Here is an 18,621-nt window from a genome sequence, read left to right on the forward strand (position 1 = left end):
ACATAGAGCCATGATGTCAACAAGCTGCTGAGTTTACCGACTCTGCACATGCCAACCTCCAACCTCTTGATATGTGAGATAATAAGACCCCGAATGTTGAAGCCGCTTGGAGTTGAAAACCTCCTTAATGCTACCCAAGGATTTTGCGTCTTGGTATAGTTGTTCTTGCTAGTGACACACTACTTTTAGGCTTAACAGGCAACACCTTAAAGCAGTTCTATGACAGCTATTACTATCCATGACTCTCTCCTCAATGCCAAAACCAAATAGTTTCATCCTCAGTGCTCTGTGTTCTATTGAAACATTTTCCCATCACTTGGGGGGAAAAAAACCTTTCTCCACCAAAATCAATGACCCTATAAATCTCAACACATGGTGATCAATGTATGTAGTGGAAATATTTCTCCCATTAAAATCTAATAACATGCCCTTCATCTGGGGGCTGGGTGTGCAGGACAGCAACTTTCTAAAACTGTGTGCCGAATTAGACGCGGCTAGGAGCTGTGCTGTCTGAATGCTGAATTTCATTTGACGGTAAGCTTTGTCTTGTTCCTTTTCTGTCTTCCCTACATTCGTTCTCTTGAATGGAGGCCAGATACTTCCCTCCTCCCCTAAGCAACGGACAGGCCTCCCTGAAAGGGGCTCAAGAGTTCAGGCTGCTGGGTGACTGATGGTGACTAATTTAAGGGAGGCTGAGGGGAAGCCCCTGCTCTTCCGCACGTAAATCCTCTCCACTCTGCCTGATACAGGCACCACTGAGTCATTCGCCTGCCTTCTAGGAAAGCCCAAGAGAATGCCTTCTAATCGAATAAGAGTTAACCCTTAACTGCCAGGTTTAGTATTAAGAGGGTCTGCGTGCATGCTACGGGACCAAGTCTCAGCTCTTCTGCCTCATCTTTTTCCCCTTTCATCGTCATCTCCTTCTCACCTCCCCCCTCCCTCTCCTATTCCTTAGACTACTGCCATGGCCTCCCAGCTGGTGTCCATCTTTCTCCTTTTGTTTTCTACAGGCCATTTATGCATTTAAAGCACAGAAAGCCTTTACAACAAGAAATTACCCGAAATAATCTTGTCACCCTCTTGCTCAAAATGCTCCAGTCCTTCCTCTCTTGCTTGGGATAAAATTCAAAGTCCTCACTACAGTGCACATGGCCCTGGCCAGCTCTCCTTCCAGCCCCCTTTCGCCATCTTGCTCTTCACCTAGCCCCACATCTGTGGTAGAGTGTCAGGATACCAGCAGGGCACACTTCTGCTCTCCTGTGGACAAAGGGGGACAGGAGACAGAAGAGGGAGGTGATGCTGATTCCCAGGCTCAGGGACACTCTGTAGGAATGCTTGGGTTTCTCGGGTGAAAGCTGAAGCAGAGAGGGGCTTCCCTGGTGGCGCAGCGGTTAAGAATCTGCCTGCCAATGCAGGGGACATGGGTTCAAGCCCTGGTCCGGGAAAATCCCACATGCTGTGGAGCAACTAAGCCTGTGAGCCACAACTACTGAACCTGAGTGCCACAACTACTGAAACCCACACGCCTAGAGCCCGTGCTCCACAAGAGAAGCCACCGCGATGAGAAGCCCGCGCACCACAACAAAGAGTAGCCCCCATTGGCTGCAACTAGAGGAAGCCCGTGTGCAGCAACGAAGACCCAACGCAGCCAAAAATTAATTAATTTTAAAATAAAAAACACACACAAAAGCTGAAACAGAGGAAGTTGGAAACTAGGAAATCCCAGCCAAGTATTGGGTCATAGTTACCCTCCAAGTCCTGCCTGAAGTCAAATGCCTACGAGAGAAACCTGGATCAAGGACAAGACAAGAACATTCTTCCATCCTGGGATCCGGAATGGGTGTGAAGGAGGACATGTGTTATGGAGAGAGAATGCAGCAGATAGAAAATCCACAAGTGCCCCCGCAGGATTCTGTGAAATGCTATGTATGGCTCCTTGATGCTATGGTTCCTGAAGCTCCAGAGCCCAGGCTAAGCTCCTGAGACACCATGCTGTGCTGCCACCAGCTGTCACAGGGGCACTCCATCCTGGTCCTTCCCCTCATTGCTCTTGGCCTTGGCCCCTGTGCCAGAGCACACACTTCTTTGCCATGATCCCTATCAATACAAGTAAAGACCAGCTCCAGCACAGAATGTCAGGCGGTCATGGCACTTTTTGGCTTGATGGAAACACTGAAATGACTTCTCTGAACAAATTTGGCTGTAAGGTAAGTAACAACTATTTCCCATGAGCAAAAGTAAAACTAAAAGTCAACATCACACTAGGTCCTTTTAATTTCAGAAGGTGTTTATTTTCCCTCTGAGGCCAAGCAGTATTTTTTTTTATTTTGTTTTATTAGGTACACACGAGGAAAAATAAGAAACTAGAGGTAACCTGAGGTTTCTGTAAGCGACAGGGCTTTCTCCCATCTAAAAGGTGGATTGTATTCCTGGCTGGACTTATTCTGTTCTCTGAGTGTGAAATGAGAACCTTGGGAGATTACAGTCCATTTGAGGGTAAACCAGTATTCAGCTGGGTCTGCTGGAACGGGCAGACTCACTATTCATTCACGGATGATAGTGGAGCTGCCCTGCCCCTTGGGTAAGAAATGCCATGCACCCTAACTCACTCTCATCTCTGATGCATGTGTATGTTGGACTGGGCTCCTGGGTCCCATCCCATCCCAACTTTGTCCAAGTAAGATGTGTCTTGCCTTGTGTCATGTACACCTTTGCCTCTTCGATAATTTCTGACTGTGTACAGGGATGTTTGACACTTTGACTTGTACAGAGGAGACAATAAATAAGGTTATTGAAAAAAAAAGGATTTTGGAGGGTCATATGTGATTGAGTCATTTTTCCCCTTATTATTATTTTCTTTTGCAGTACGCGGGCCTCTCACTGCTGTGGGAACCGCTCCGCCGCATGTGGGATCTTCCTGGACCAGGGCACGAACCCTCATCCCCTGCCTCGGCAGGCGGACTCTCAACCACTGCGCCACCAGGGAAGCCCTCCCCTTATGTTTTAATATTATATTACGCTCATCACATCTCAGAAGATCACCTTAAATAATTTCCCATTATCTTTCACAATACTTTCCAGATCTTTTGTATATAAGCAGTGGAATTTGTTTTTCTCAAGTGAAATTTTACACAGATCTGCAATTTATAAGACAGATAAAAGTACAGCTTCAACTAAGCTCTTCACCGAGGAGAGACTGGGACCTTGACCAATTCAAACCTTGCTGACAACTCTGCTAGGGCAAGAACTGAATATATGTAGACATGGGCACCCTGAGTTGAGTGCAGTGGCTTCCGTGTTTAAATGATTAGAAGGTCAGCGGGCAAGGAGGAAGTGGGGTTGAGAGAAAGGCCAATGCATTTCCTGCTGCAGAGCCCCTTCCCCACCCTGTACTGAGGGACCCCCCGCACCCAAGACACCAAAGAGCCTTCACAAAGCCACAGCCGCCCTTCTAGGCTTTGTCACCCTGTGGTGAGACAGAGGGGCCCAGGCACATCTGGTTCTGATGACAGAACCCAGCCATGTGGGAGTGGGTTGAGTTTCTCATAACAGCAGCAGCCCCCCTTTCCTCCTTCTCTTCTTTCTCCTCTTCCTTCTCTTCCCAAGAGGAAGGGAAGCAGGTCTGTTCTCCATAGGAGACGTGCTCTCAAAAATGTTCACCATCAGGGCTTCCCTGGTGGCGCATTGGTTGAGAGTCCGCCTGCCGATGCAGGGGACACGGGTTCATGCCCCGGTCCGCGAAGATCCCACATGCCGCGGAGCGGCTGGGCCCGTGAGCCATGGCCGCTGAGCCTGCGCGTCCGGAACCTGTGCTCTGCAACGGGAGAGGCCACAGCAGTGAGAGGCCCGCATACCGCACACACACACACACAAAAATGTTCACTATCAAATGAAAACATGACCATCCCCTCGTTCAGGAGAATAGGAACCAGTTGCAGTGTAGTTCAGATTCTGTTGAAACACAGTATTTCCTTCCCCACAGCCAATTATCATTTTGGAACCCATGGCTGTCTCTAAGAAAGATAAGATGTGTCACTAGGCAAGGGTTTGGCCACACGTTCATGGTGGGGCCTCTGCAGCGTGGGATAAGCTCTCTGTGTCTGTGTCCTCTCGGCTGTAAAGCTGGGAACAGAGCTGGGCTCAAACATTCTAGAATATCTGGGACTTCCCTGGCAGTCCAGTGGTTAGGACTCCACGCTTCCACTGCAGGGGGCACGGATTTGATCCCTGATCAGGAAACTAAGATCCCGCATGTTGCAAGGTGTGGCCAAAAACAACAACAACAAATTCTAGGACTTCCCTGGCGGTCCAGTGGTTAAGACTCCACAATCCCACTGCAGGGAGTGCGGGTTCAATCCCTGATTGGGGAACTAAGATCCCACATGCTGCAAGGTGTGGCCAAAAAACCCCCCAATTTCTGGAATTTCTGATAAAAGAGCACAAGCTTTAGGCTGCAAATTCTATCCTCCTTAAGGCGTTTGACTTTAACACGGTCAGAGAATGAGCTTACCTTCAAGGAGCTGCAGGACTTACAGGAACTGAGGCTGCCACAAGTCCAAATCCCTGCACATCAGGTGTGATGGTCACCCTTATGTGTCCACTCGGCTGGGCTGTAGCACCAGTGACGTAATCATATTCTAATCTAGGTGTAGCTCTGAAGGCATTTTATAGATGCGGTTAACAGCTACAATCAGCTGACTTTAAGTAAGGAACTTAATGTGGGTGGGCCTCATCTAATCAGTAGAAGGCCTTAAGAGCAAAAGCTGAGATTTCCCAAAGAAGAAGAAATTCTTCCTCAAGACTGTAACACAGCAACCCTGCCTGGGTTTCCAGCCTCGTGACCTTCCCTACAGATTGCAGACTTGCTGACCCTCACAGCTGTATGAGCCAATCCCTTAAAATAAATCTCTTTACGTCAGGTAAGTGGCCCTAGATCACGTCATTCCTAAAAAACAAAGACTGGATCCCAAATCTCCTTGGACTCATAATTCACTCCTGTTCTTTCCATCAGGACACACAGCTCTTCAATTTTCTCCGCTACAACCTAAACCCTTATTTAAAAATGAACCTCCCTTTCTGAAAGAATTTACGGATTGTTCCAGCTGAGCAGTATTTTTCACTGTGGCCCTAGAAACAAAGACCTCTTATGTTACAACCCAGTACATACACACGCACACAGATACGATTAGCAAGGAACAAAACAAAAAATTCCCGAAATGCTATTTTTCAGATGCCATCCCATTTGAGCATTTTTATTTTATTTTACTTCGTTTAAAAAATGTCATATCCAAAAAGGGAACCCTCCTACACTGTTGGTGGGGATGTAAATTGGTACAGCCACTATAGAGAACAGTATGGAGGTTCCTTAAAAAACTACAAATAGAACTACCATATGACCCAGCAATCCCACTCTTAGACACTTATCTGGAGAAAACCATAATCTGAAAGGATTATTGCACGCCAAAGTTCATTGCAGCACTATTTACAATAGCCAAGACATGGAAGCAACCTAAATGTCCACTGACAGAGGAGTGGATAAAGAAGATGTGGTACATGTATACAGTGGAATGTTACTCAGCCATTAAAAAAAAACACCAAAATAATGCCATTTGCAGCAACATGGATGGACCTAGAGATTATCATACTAAGTGAAGTAAGTCAGACAGAGATAGACAAATATCATACGCTATCACGCATATATGGAAACTAATTTTTTTTTAAATGAACTTATTCACAAAACAGAAACAGATTCACAGACATAGAAAACAAACTTATGGTTACCAAACGGGAAACGTGTGGAGGGAGGGATAAATCCAGAGCTTGGGATGAACATACACACACTACTATAAGATAGATAGCCAACAAGAACCTACTGTATATAGCACGGGGAAGTCTACACGGTATACTGTGATAACCCAGATGGGAAAAAAATCTAAAAAAGAGTGAATATATGTGAATGATAACTGAATCACTTTGCTGTACACCTGAAACTAACACAACATTGTAAATCAACTATACTCCAATAAAATAAAATAAAAAGTCATATCCGTTCAGTTGCTTATGTAAACCAGAATTGCCCTTTGTGGTGGACGCGTCTGGCGCCCATAACTCACCTCCTTGCGTCACCTCTGAGTTCAGTCTCAGCTGTGGAGGAAGGTTGTGTCTGAGCCCAGGCTCACCTCACTCTGCCATCTCACCCCAGGCTCGCTGTACAGCAGCTTCCCTCCTTGAACCCTCAGGGGCTCGTGGTGGTCCCATCGTCTCCCGTTCAAGCACAGGCTGGAAGGGTGGGAGGGTGAACACAACCTGGGGACGGTCCTCAGCCAGTGAGGAGAGAAGGTGGTGGATGGGAAGCAGAACATTTGGAGAGGCATTCTATATGGTGCTCAGGAGGGTCCTTCCCGAGGAGGGCTGGCCCCCTGCCTTGGTGATACATCTGACCTTAGGTCTTTCTCTGCCTCCCTCGCCCTGCTCCTCACACTGGCTCCTGGGATCACCTCCCAAGTCTATGACCTGCCCCAAGTCCAAGCCTCAGACGCTACTTTCAAGAAACTCCAAACCAAGACCCACCATCCCTCTCACTGCAGGAACCGTCTTCGTACCCGCTTCAGACGGTCACCCAGTATTTGCTGGTGTCTCCAGGGATAAAAGGAGTTCTCGTTGCCCCAGCTAAATCTTCCCATTGCTGAACAAGACAAGGGAACAGAAGTGAGCCAGTTGTACCCAGGGCTTAACATGGGTTGAAGACTGTGCTAGTGTATTCTTTCACTCTCCTTGTTAAAAAGTAGTTTCCTTTTTAAAAGTTAAAAACAGGCAAATTAACTTTTATTACAGCATTTTTTGGATATTTACGTACCATACAATTCACCCATTTATTGTTTTTATAAATTTATTTATATTTTATTTATTTTTGGCTGTATTGGGTCTTCATTGCTGTGTGCTGGCTTTCTCTAGTTGCGGCGCGCAGGCTTCTCACTGCGGTGCCTTCTCTTGTTGCGGAGCACAGGCTCTACGTGCACGGGCTTCAATAGTTGTGGCACACAGGCTCAGTAGTTGTGGCTCATGGGCTTAGCTGCTCTGCGGCATGTGGGATCTTCCCAGACCAGGGGTCGAACCCATGTCCCCTGCACTGCAGGCAGATTCTTAACCACTGTGCCCCCAGGGAAGTCCCAATTCACCCTTTTAAAGTGCACAACCTGGGAATTCTCTGGCAGTCCAGTGGTTAGGACTCAGCGGGGTTCGATCCCTTGTTGGGGAGCTGGGATCCCACAAGCCGCATGGCGTGGCCAAAAATAAGAAAATTAAAAAATAAAGTGTACAACTCAGTGGTTTTTCATATATTCACAGAGTTGTGCAAACATCACCCCAATTAATTTTAGAACATTTCCATCACCCACACAAAAATTACTCCCCATTTCCCTCCGGTCAGCCAGCCCTAGACAATCACTGATCTACTTTGTGTCTGTATGAATTTGTCTGTTCTGGACGTTTCGTATAAATGGATTCATACAATATGTGGCCTTTTGTGACTGGCTTCTTTCACTGAGCATTATGTTTTCAAGGTTCATCCATGTTGTAGCAGGAGTCAGTGTTTCCTTCCTCTTTATTACTAAATAATATTTCATTGTATGGATATGCCACGTCTTATTTATCCATTTCTCATTCAATGGACATTTTGGTTATTTCAAAAAGTAGTTCCTTATGTTGAACTAAAATTCTGTGGTACTAATGCTGCCTTAGGATTCTGTCTTAGCTATGACCTTTGAGGTGAACCCTTGCCAAACTTCCTCCTTCTGCAGTGAGAACCCCTCTAACGTGTGGAGGTTCTTCCCCACACTAACCGTCCCCAGTTGTCGATGTGGTGGATGGTCTAGAGCACGCGCTTCTCCCCATACCAATCATAGTCCTTGGACAAATTCCAGTTTACCACAGCCCTCTTAAAAGTGGGATGGTCAGAGTCGAATATCACAGCAAGCACTTACCCTTTTAACTATTCATTTATATACAGTTAATGATAAAATAACAAGTTGAATGGGAGTCATACTAACAGGCTCTATCCAAAAGAAGACACATCTAATTTTTTATTATTATTATTAATATGCTCTGAGAAAACCAAGTTAGGGCCCACGTACCACAGTGACATTCCTCGGGGTGAATAGGAGGGCTCAGCTGCAATAATAACGCCGTTCGCTCAGGAAGCCTTTGTGAAGTGGATCCATAATGTGCTTTGCTCAGCTGTGTAAATGTGACCCATAATTACTTTCAGATAAGGAAGGAGTCTGACAGGGATAGGTCTGCTACACAGGTGTCCCAGCGAATGAAGGGGCTAGAGGGGAGGGGAGGGGCGAAGAGGGCCCCATGACTCCCTTGTACTCCTCTGCACTGATAGTTCTAGCTGCAGTATCTTTGCTTCAGGAGTTTGTCTTCCCAAATCAAAAAAGGGCTCCCATCTCCAACATGTCCTTTGTATCTCACAGAGGACCTTCCACAGCCCCTATGAACCAAGTTGTGTGCTCGGTAAATACTTTTGGAGAATGATAGATAGATGGGAGATGGATGGCTAGGTGGATGGATGATGGATGGATGGATGGCTAGGTGGATGATGGAAGGACGGATGGATGAATGACTAGACAGGTGAATGATGGAAGGATGCATGATGGATAGAATGGATGGATGGATGGCTAGGTGGATGAATGACGGATGGATAGATGATGGGTGGATGATGGAAGGACGGATGGATGAATGACTAGACAGGTGAATGATGGAGGGATGGATGATGGATAGAATGGATGGATGGATGGCTAGATGGATGGATGATGGATGGATGGATGGCTAGGTGGATGGATGATGGATGGATGGATGGATGGGTGGATGGATGATGGATGGATGGATGATGGATGGATGGATGGATGATGGGTGGATGATGGAAGGACGGATGGATGAATGACTAGACAGGTGAATGATGGAGGGATGGATGATGGATAGAATGGATGGATGGATGGCTAGATGGATGGATGATGGATGGATGTGAAACTGCACAACTCAGACCGGGACTTGAACCCACTGTCTTTTAATTAGGATCTCACACCTGGCCTCAGGACTTAATGAAGCTCAGGTTCTTCATGTCTCATCACAGAGAGAATTCAGTGAGAGACAAAGTGATAGGTAAGAAGTGGATTTATTTAGAGAGAGACACATTCCATAGACAGAATGCAATCCGTCTCAAAAGGCAAATGTGGCCATGGTAGAAACACACTCCACAGACAGAGTGTGGGCCATCTCAGACAAGAAGAGGGCCCAAAATATGAGGTAGTTAGTTTTTATGGGCTAGGTAATTTCATAAGCTAATAAGTGGGAGGATTATTCTGAATATTTGGGGGAAGGGGCGGGAATTTCCAGGAATTTGGCCAGCGGCCCCTTTTGGCTTCGGAACTGTCATGGCGCCTGTGGGTGTGTTGTTTAGCATATGCTAATGTATTACAATGAGCGTATAATGAGGCTCAAGGTCAACTGTAAGTCAAATCTTCTGCCATCTTGGACCTAGTGGGTTCTAGCCAGTTTATGTCATATCCTCAATGGCTATGTCATTCTTTTAAAGGTTGTGGCCTGCCCCCTTCCTCCTGTTTCAGATGGATGATAGATAATGGATGGATGGGCAGGTGGATGGATGGATGGGTGGGTGGATGAAAGGAGGAAGGGGAGAAGGAGGGATAAAAACACACAACCACAAACAGAATCATCACCTCAGAGGTTGATCAAAAGCTTGTACTGAGAAGCAGCTGGTCTAGTTCTGAGTGTGGCCAGTGTCTGGAGGCTCACCCTGCCTCTTCCATTTGGTCAAGGAAGATACGTTTTCCATATACCTGTATGTGTCAGGGCTCCCAGTAGCCTGGGGAAAACTGGGTTGCTTATCTTAATAATTCAGATAATGTACATGGAAGGCTTTGTAACTGTAAATCCCCATTTGAATGTGCATTGTGTGGGGCAGTGACACTATTATTTCCTTAGTATGTTTGGGGACAGGGAGCTGGCAGGTACTCTCTCTGCCCAATCGCAATAGCTACAGCCTGCCCTGATCCTTTTCCTCAGGGCTCTGTGGAAGCTGAGGCAGAAAACTGAGGATTAAAGAATGTCAGATGGATATAAGAGGCTTAAAAAGTGGGATCACCTTACCCAACGACTTCTTTGTACAAATGAGAAATCCGAGGACAAGAGAGGAATGGTGACTTCTCCAAGGTCACACAGTAGTTAATAATTGGTCCAGAATTCAGACCCAGGTCACATGATTCCTGCTTTCTTTCTCCCAGGCTTCCTGTCTAACATCCTTGCTGGGTCATTTCATAAAGAACAGCATTCATCTCAAACACACTGCCATTAACCTTTAATGACAACTTCCTAGCAACCCCTGCAGAGTAGAGATGAGAGCTACAAATTCTCTTCTGTTCCTTTTTTTTTTGAGCTTGTTGACTTAATGGTAGGATGTCTGGGCTCCTTTCAAATTTATTTCTTCCAGAGTGTCCTCTAGCTCCTGGTTTGGCCCGGTGGCAATGAGTCTGAGATTTGCTGGTGAGAATGGGAGACTTGGAGAACCTTTGAGAAGCAAGGGACGTTTCTGGTGACATACCACTTCATCACAGGGCTTGGTGGGCTTAAAAAAACTCTTTCAAATACTCTGGCTATGTCCCCTGGTAGAGCCCTGGCCCAAAATATCCAACAGACCATTCCCAGTGTACTTTTCAAAGCTTAGACGCTGCTAGGATAGTGATCTTCTTGGGAAATGCACCTGCTAGTTCATAAGGGTTGGCAATTTCCTGTTTTAGCAGATAAAACAGCCCCTGTTTATTGGAGTAGAGAATAAGAATTCATCAAAATTGTACTCCATACTCGGCACTGACACTAACACTTTTTGCTCCAAGAATTCTTCAAACTAGAGATGCACCTCATTTCTGCTTCTGGTGGAAAGCAAGCATGTGGATTTGGGAGTCAAAAGACTTGGTTCCCAACTGTGTGTGTGATGTTGAGTGAGTCACCTAGCCTCTCTGAGGTTTTGTTCTTCATCTGTGAGGCAACAATAGTAATAATAACAGCTGCGTCACAGGCTGATATTATAAGTAGAAAACGAATCATTGAAATAAAAAAATACTTCTAAAGAACAAATTATTCAATGACACTTGTGAAAGCATGGTAAGGAAGATTATTCAAGGGGGGCCATGGCAATAGGTGTAGGACCACTGCAGTGGGGAGAAATTGGACTCATCTCTGAATACCACCTGGGTCAATGGGATTTCAGAGCCAAGGAGCAGGGTGGGGGTCAGCGGATGGAAAATGACTAAGAGAAAACAGGAGGGGTAAGAGGGGATTCTTGCTAAACTGACCAAACCTGATTCTTGCAGAAGGCAGGCCAGGGTGATCAGACATCACCTGGGGCACAGTGGAGGATAAAGATCAAATATCAAAGGTGGGGATTTTGTGACCACCTAGAGGGGTGGGATAGGGAGGGTGGGAGAGAGGGAGACACAATTGGGAAGAGATATGGGAACATATGCATATGTATAAGTGATTCACTTTGTTATAAAGCAGAAACTAACACGCCATTGTAAAGCAATTATACTCCAATAAAGATGTTAAAAAAATAAAAATAACTTAGCAGGATTCTTGCTAAAATTGGACAATGCAGAGATGAACATGAAAGTTCAAAAGTCAAAGCCTAGTTGAAGAGTTTGAAAGAACACGAGTAGAGTTTAGTAGAGGAGAGAATTTTTGTCCATATGTGACAGGAGAGAAAAGGGCAGGGCACAACCATTAAAAGAATGACACAGCCATTAAGAAGAACAGGATATGACAAAAACCGGTAGAACCAATTAGGCCCAAGATGGCAGAAGATTTGACTTCCAGTAGACCTTGAGCCTATTATAGTCTCACTGTAATGCATTAGCATGCTAAATGACACACCACAGGCACCGTGACACTTCTCAGGCTGACCACAAAAAGCCAAAAAGTGGGTAGTGGCCCAATTCCTGGAAATCCCCACCCCTTCCCCACAGTAGTTGGAATAATCCTCCCACCTGTTAGCCTATGAAATTACCCAGCCCATAAAAACTAACCACCCCATATTTCGAGGCCGCTCTCACCTTCTGAGATGGACTACCTTCTGCCTGTGGAATGTGTGGCTCTCTCAGTGAACCTGCTTTCACTTTACTAGGGCTCGCTCTTGAATTCTTTCCTGCACAAAGCCAAGGACACTCACTTGGCGGCCCATCCCAAGGACTAGCCCGAGACCCGGGATATGACCATCCTCCCATGCCCCATTCTTCTGCGACACATACAAATATTAAATGTCTTCCAGCTTGGTTGCTTGGGAAAGGTTGAGAGCAAAAGGTGAGTAAATGGAGAAGCCAAGGCACCACATCCTCAGAAACCAACCTAGCAACTGACTTTCTGGCCCATCCTACCTTGCCTAGACATGATGGTATACAGGGCAGAACACTTCTTACTCAGACCGCGGATGCCAGGAAAATTCATCTCAGGATTCATTTTATGCTTTCCAATTTTGCACATAAGGAAATAGTGGGGCAGAAACTAAGGGTTCAAAATTGCACAGTAAATCAGCTGGGAAACATTTGTGGATCCGTTGGCCTCCCAGTGTTTCCCCACCTTAACCATAGGAACTCAGGATGCCACGTAATCTTTCCCTGGAGACCCCAGCTGGGGGTCTCCTATTTCTCCCCTAGGCTCAGGATTTCACATCACTTTTGACAGGTACTTCGGAGACCTTTGGAATGCGGGTATGTTTAAAAATACACTTCTTTTAAAAACGCATATCACAGGGAGATCAGCTCGGTACTTTGTGACCACCTAGAGGGATGGGAGGGAGACGCAAGAGGGAGGGGATATGGGGATATATGTATATGTATAGCTGATTCACTTTGTTATAAAGCAGAAACTAACACACCATTGTAAAGCAATTATACTCCAATAAAGATGTTAAAAAAAAAAAAAAGCAAGCTCTTGAACCCACTCATTTATCAAGGAGGCAAAAAGATGGACTCGAGGGGCTTCCCTTCCCTGGTGGTGCAGTGGTTGAGAGTCCGCCTGCCGATGCAGGGGACGCGGGTTCGTGCCCCGGTCTGGGAGGATCCCACATGCCGCGGAGCGGCTGGGCCCGTGAGCCACGGCCGCGGAGCCTGCGCGTCCGGAGCCTGTGCTCCGCAACGGGAGAGGCCGCAGCAGTGAGAGGCCCGCGTACCGCAAAAAAAAAAAAAAAAAAAAAAATAGACTCGATTTAACATATCAAAGGAAGCTGTTTCCCCTCTAACCTTTCTGGCCGCTTCCAATAAGTCAGACCCGAACACAAAGGTTTCCCTAGGCTGCAGCAGAACAATGGAATGTTACCTGTGAGCATCTTTCTACCATGTGTGCTCCTGCAGCACTTCTCAGTTAAAACAGACATATGGAATTGAAGAATTTGCACCAAAGAGAAAAAAGTGAGAGTCAGGCAAAAATGGGATGAGAAGAAATTTAGATTTCAGAGAAGAAATGAGCAGACCAGACTGCACACGTAGAGAGAGCTGGCAGCTCTCACATGCTGGTTAATCGTCAGCGGGCACAGCCTCGTTGGGTGTTGAACCCTGAGTGGCCCCTCAGTGGGTATTGGACATCGTCCTGTTGGTCGGGCAGAATCTATCACATCCACCCTCCCCTGCTCGGCCTCCAAGGCCCCACTTTGGGCTGCAATTGAACTTTTCAACTTGGAAGATAAACACTGGGGACTCGAAGGGATTGATCCAGAGGCCCCGTGGAGAGGGCTAAGAGGTTGGCCTGGCATCAGGGAGGAGAGGCCATGGGATGGCGAAAAAGGCAGTCGGAGGAGGGAGGTCTGCATGCCTCCCACCTCCCCCAAGCTTGGGGCGGGGTCTCAGCCGTGTTTGGGGAAACAGGGAGAGAGAGAGCCGGGATGGGGGCTTTAAGGAGAGAAGGAAGTGAGAGGAGATGAGAAAGCCAGGTACAGAAAAGGAGGGAGGGGTGAAAGATGGAGGCAGGGGAGGAAGGAATCATTTGAGATGCACACGTAAAAGGGAAGTTTCTCTCAAGACTTATGAAACCAAAACCACACAAACTTGCCTCCAATACTTATTTTCTAAAATTAACAGCAGCGTTTCAGAAGTAGCCTAGATTCTGAATACAGCTGTAAAGGGCTCTGCATTTAAAAAAAATATATCTGAAGGGGATCCTACAACTGCCTGTATCTCCCTCTGTACCCTAAACCTACTCCCCCCAAATACCTTTGGCTTCCCCCATCTCCAAAGTTGTATCTGCATGTACATGAGGCTGTCTTTTATCTTTTTAGAATATTAATATTTGTTCTTCATCATTGGCTTGTTTTGGCTTTTCTAATGTGCTGAGGAGCTACTCTGGCATGAGTTCTGCAGACACCCCAGTTTCAACTGCAATTTGGAAAGTCAGTGCGAAGGCAGAAAGAGCCAGAATTCGATCTAAGGAAGGAGAAGGGTCATTGAGTGGAGGAATGTAAGGCCAAACTAATAGCCATCCTTTATGCATGAAAATTTAAAGTATATCCATTTCAGCCAACAGGCTAAGCTCTAGTCACCTGTTCTATTCAACAGTTCTGTCCCCTGGGGATTAACTTGCATTGCCAGTATTCTCTTACTTTTAATGCGCTTTATACCTCTAGTTGAAAACGTTGCTCCAAAGGTACCAACAGGATTAAATGACAGCTCGAGGTTTCAAAGGGACTCCGAGTCATGCTCAACTCCCAAAGGGGCCGACACCGGATCTTCCAAAGGCCTCTGCCCAAGCACTGGCTTTGAGGACTGGCAAGGGCATCTACCGTCAGCCCACCATTGGACAGATCAGGAAATAGTCACGAAACTGGAATGCAGAGTAGCCCCTCCGCACATTCAAGTGCAAATATCCAGTTAGTGCCAAAGGGAATTCTCGGCCCTACGAATCTCAGCCCCTATCCTGTGTTCACACATGTCTCCACGCTGCCCTCTTTCAGAGAACGAAAATTCAGTAGCAACCTCTCAGAGGAACATCTTAGGCCGAAAAGATGGCATCTTTGTGCTTGGGGGAAAAAAAAAAAAGACTCAATCTGGCCAGCAGAGTGAAGAAACCTGTGTCTGGGGGTTAGCTAAAGACAGCTGAGTATCAAGAAGGAAACCGAAATTTGGAAACTCTCAAGATTTGGAGGCCCCAGAACCCAGGACAGTAGTGATATGGATGGGACTAAAATTAGAATCAGTGTGAGGAAAAGCTCTCAGATTGACACAGCCAGAGGACTGTCCCTCCCTAACCCGGCAGCGAACTGCGTCAGAGTTTACGTTCTGGAGAGGTTGAACCCAGGTGCCTTTGACCTCAGAGATGTCAGGATTAGCGCAGTGGGGTGACAGCCACACTGAGAAAAAGGAGATTAAGTGAAAGTCAACATGTCCTTTCCCCCAGTCTTGATTTCCCAGACATGGGGTTCCAGACTTATGCCCGTACCCAGGCAGGAAATTGAAGATTCCTCACTGGAGAAACTGTACATCCTCTCTCTCTTTTTATTTCTTCAATTTTTGTTGTGGTGAAATTCACATCATATAAAATTAACCATTTTAAAGTGAACAATTCAGTGGCAGTTAGTACGTTCACGATATTGTATAACCAGCACCTCTATCTAGTTCCAAAACATTTCATCACCCCAAAAGGAAATCCCTTTGCTTCACTTTTGACTAAAAATGGACAACCAGGGTGTCACCAGGCATCCGAGGGAAAACTTCTGGCATGAATGACAGACAGAAAAAAACAACAGACAAGAAGAACTCAAAGGAGACAGAGAGGGACAAGAGCAGAAGGAAATTTTTTAAATTAAAAATTTTAAAGTTCTTCTCAGAAAGATGAAAAGGTATTAAAAATTTAATACAAAAAGCTGGTGCTAAGAAAAATAGGTAATACTATATTTGTAGAATGTATAGAAAGAGCTCTTGGGAATTCAAAGTATGAGAACAGATACCTTTTTTAGTGAATAGAAAAAAAAATCAAAGAGTTAGAAGATAAAGTTGCAAATATCACCCAGAGAGAAGACAAAGAATGTAAAATAGGAAAGAGAAGAGAAGACAATGAAAATCTATGAGTTAGTCTAGCAGACATAGAGAATGGACTTGAGGACATGGGGAGAGGGAAGGGTAAGCTGGGACGAAGTGAGAGAGTGGCATGGGCATATATACACTACCAAATGTGAAATAGATAGCTAGTGGGAAGCAGCCGCATAGCACAGGGAGATCAGCTCGTTGATTTGTGTCCACCTAGAAGGGTGGGATAGGGAGGGTGGGAGGGAGACACAAAAGGGAGGAGACATGGGGATGTATGTATATGTATAGCTGATTCACTTTGTTATACAGCAGAAACTAACACACCATTGTAAAGCAATTATACTCCAATAAATATGTTTAAAAAAATCTATGAATTAGTCTAAGTTTGCCAACAAAATAATAGGGGTTTTAGAAAAAGAGAAAAGAGAATATAGAGGGAAGAATGTTATTAAAGAACAAATACAGAAAAAAATTTCCAACTGAAAGCATTTGTCTCCCGATTGAAAGGACTACCTTGAGTCTCCCTCACAAAGAATGAAAAAGAGACACACATGAAAGAAAACCATTGGAAGATTTTAGAAGAGCTGGCACAGGAAAATATCCGAAAAATTCCAGGGAGGAAAGAAAAAAACTAGGTCATATATAGAGGATTTGGAATTAGAATGGTATTAGACTTTTCAATAGTAATAATAGAATCTGGAAAAGAATGGAACAATGCTTTTAAAACTGAGTGAAAATTATACGTAAACTAAAATTGTATACCCAGCTATGTTAGTCAGAGTTCTCCAGAAAAGCACATCCCATAGGAGATATGGATAATATAGCTATAGATGATATAGATACAGGTATAGATAAGAGGAGATTTACTCTTGCACTTGTGGAGGCTGAGAAGTCCCACAGTCTGCCATCTGCAAGGTGAATAACCAGGAAGTCAGTGGCATAATTCCGTTTGAGACTGAAGACCTGAGCACTGAGCAGCCACTGGTATAAGTCCCAGGATTTAAAGGCCTGAGAACCAGGAGCTCTGATATCCAAGGGCAAGAGAAGATGGACGCCCAACTCAAGAAGAAAGAGAGGAGTTGCCCTTCCTTCACTTTCTTGTTCTATTTGGACCTGCCCACAATGGTGAGGGTGGATCTTCTTTACTCAGTCTATTGAATCAAATGCTAATCTCATCTGGAAACACCCTCACAGACACACCCAGAAATAATGTTTTACCAGCTATCTGGGCATCCCTTAGTCCAGGCAAGCTGACACAAAAAATTAAACATCACACCAGAGAGTCTAGCAATCAAACTGGAGGTAGAATGAAGTTATTTTCAGACATTCATGGGCTCCACCTACTAAGACGCTCCACCAAAACAAGGAAGTAATTTTTTAAAGGAAGACCATGTGAAGTTAAGGAAATAAAGGATCCAACATGGGAAAGGGTTGAAGTGAACACTCATGGTGGTAAGGAAGGGAAATCCTGCTATGAGTGTAAAGGGAAGCGACAGAATTGGTGTCTGGAGTCTTTCTGGAGGCAAGTCCAGAAATTGTCCAGAAGAGATGTATCTAAGATGAAAATGGAGCTTGATGTGCTAGTATTCAAAGGGATTTAAGCTCTGATAGAGACAGTGGATTCATGGTAAGTACAGAGAAAATAAAGCAAATTTTAAAATGAGGCAATTACTAACTCTAGGAAAACAAAAACTCTGTATGAGAAAAAAAAAGTAATCATGGTCAATTCTGTGGTTCAGCTGCGATTGTATCTACACGGTCAAAAAAATACAAACCTTAAATACTATTTGACCAAACATAGTTATGTATATATATTAAAAAATTGGAAGGCTGGGGAGGCAGAGACGTGTAGGTGGGTACTGGGGGAGGGGCAGGGTACAAAAACATCCAAAGTAGAGAAGTCAAGAAATAGCAATATACACATATTTATTTAGAAACACAGAGGCAAACCATAAGAGACATCTTAAAAGACTTGGAAGTGTTTCCCTCGGGGGAAGAGAGATTAAATAGAAGGGGAGGCATTGGTCAGGGGACTGCTGTTTTCAATAGAAGCCTTTTAATACTGTTTGACTTTTTAAACTAGGACCCTGGATTTCTTTATTAGAAGTACAGATTAAATTTTTTTAAAACTCCATTACTGGAACAGCTTGGTCCACCAGCCTAGCTGTAACATACCAAGTTCACTATACGCAGTGCCATGTGATGGTCCTCCTCCCGATAAGCAATTCACCAAGAAGAAATGCTACTCACTGTCAAGTCCCATTCCTGAAAGATGTGACCTCATTTTCAACCCTGAGGAAATGGAGCCACTAAATACAAGTCAAATCCAGTTACAGTCAAAATCCAAGTGAAGTGCAGCCAAGATATGTGCAAGCCTCAGGTAATGGCCCAGTTATCCCAGCATAATTTATTGTAACAGCATTTTAGAACACTACAAAAAAGGCTGTAGTGGTTGCTTCCACTCTGGGCTCCTATAGCATCCTGCTGCCCTTACCAAAGCCTTTATCACACTTCCTTGTACTTTCTTGCT

This window comes from Grampus griseus (genome assembly GCF_964374135.1).
Source record: "Grampus griseus genome assembly, chromosome: 5".
In the NCBI taxonomy this organism is placed as follows: Eukaryota; Metazoa; Chordata; class Mammalia; order Artiodactyla; family Delphinidae; genus Grampus; species Grampus griseus.